At 29.9% G+C, this 1,860-nt stretch overlaps 1 long non-coding RNA gene across 1 annotated transcript in view; it reads right to left on the bottom strand.

Moving 5' to 3' along the window:
- Positions 1 to 395: 395 nt before the first annotated feature.
- The window catches only part of LOC117100141, a 13,273-nt gene continuing 11,808 nt past the window's right edge, over positions 396 to 1,860 (bottom strand). Inside the window, exon 4 of the long non-coding RNA XR_004444081.1 lies at positions 396 to 928. This is a non-coding gene — a long non-coding RNA (uncharacterized LOC117100141). The remainder of the gene's footprint in view (positions 929 to 1,860) is intronic.

The following is a 1,860-nucleotide window of genomic DNA, read 5'->3' as shown; positions in this document are numbered from 1 at the left end:
TTTTACCTAATTATTTACTGAGTAAGATAATACAGTAAGTATATCAGTAAAGTTGATTTATTATAATTATTTACTTATTCATTTATCCGTACTGTGACTCATAGTGAGCATCTTCTAAGGGTAAACAAAAAGACAGAATATTAAGCAAACATAAAAAATATTCAATATGAAGAACAAAGCTTGTCAATACCATATTTCAGTTAATCCTCTAATCTCGAAGCTTCCCTGATGCCCATTTATTAAATAGTTGGAGACCACTGTTAACGTGGTCACCATCAGGTCATAAATTAACTGGAGACCACCTGTTATGTGCAGTCTCCATAGAGTGGTTTCTATTGGAAACCGAGGATAAATAACCAGATACCAGGTTGGCCTTAAATTAGAGGGTCTATGTTTATTAGTAACATTATGGTATTATTTACAACATATACAGTTTGTTAGGGGATCGAGCAGTTACACAGATAAACTGAACTTTAAAAGTTCCTACACATTAATTTTAAATTTTAACCTCATTTAAAAGTTCCTACACATTAATTTTAAATTTTAACGTCCTTTAACAGGTCTAGTATCCAAATAATTGTTATTGGTACGAAAACAAATATGAAAGTTATTGAGGTGTGTTATATTTAGACTAATAAAAGTATCTGAGTACAGTTTATACAAATTGAATTCTATTATTTATGTTGTTCATTCTTATAAACAAAAAATCAACCTTACATTTTGGAATTCAATAAGTTATAACACATTAGACAAGTACCTCAAAACGCTTAAATTGTCATTGTCAAATCTATTTTTTTTCTATTGTAATTTGACCAACGATACTGGAATATATGGTGTCCTCTTCAGTGTGAGTGATTCCATGATTAGAACCATGACGATGGGAGAACAACCTCAAATCCAGATCAGCATAAAGGAGGCCCTCTACATTCTAAGGATATTAAAATCAAAACATAATCAATAAATGATATCTATTATAATTAGAAGAAAAGATAATCATCATTAAATAAAATGATGTTTAGCCATCTCATAGGCGCAAGCTATTTTGATAATGGACATAGACAAATGTGGCCAGCCCCTATTTTGCAATAAAATATTTAAATGTATAAGTTTTAAGCCTACATTAATTTTTTTAGAACAGTTTAGCATGGACACATTGTTTAAAATTGAAAATGATAGAAAACAAAAATATTAAAATAAATATACGACAGAAAATTATACATTTTATTTATTTTTTTAAATAATAATTGCTTACAGAAAAAAATGCTCGTATCTTTGTATATCCACCGTTAATTATTGTGGCATTCACAATACAGTTATATAGACCTACTAAATATTTTTAAAAAGGCAGGAAGTACTGTAGAAACCTATGCCAGCACACATTTTAGCGATTTCAATAAAGTATTTATCAGCTTTTTATTAAAGCGACTAATAACATATATGCCCCAAAACTGATTTTTAGAAAATGTGCTTGTATATTTCACACCAAACAGCAAGTATCTCGTCAATTAAGTAGGAATTATTGCTGTATAATGTAAGGCCCCTGTATGATCCGTTAAAAGAAAATGATATTGGCTATTATATACAGATACTCAAATTATATACAGATACTCCACATAGGATGGTATTCTGGGCTCCACTACTTCCCACATTACGTGGTGGCTCCAGCTCCAGTACCATGCTCAACCCAGTAAATGTCATTGGGGCAGAATACAACCAATATATATATATATATATATTACACAATTTCTTTATTCATTTATTTACAGGACTACATTCGTTGAGAGCTATGCTACACGATGTATTTATTAAGTCCTTTATTCGAACACTGTATTTACCTTTCTTTGATGATTTATATATGAT

Source organism: Anneissia japonica, unplaced genomic scaffold (assembly GCF_011630105.1).
Source record: "Anneissia japonica isolate Jap-2015-1 unplaced genomic scaffold, ASM1163010v1 scaffold287926_len136070_cov111, whole genome shotgun sequence".
Lineage (NCBI taxonomy): Eukaryota > Metazoa > Echinodermata > Crinoidea > Comatulida > Comatulidae > Anneissia > Anneissia japonica.
Note: the sequence above shows the minus strand (reverse complement) of the source record. Positions and strands in the feature narration are given on the sequence as shown.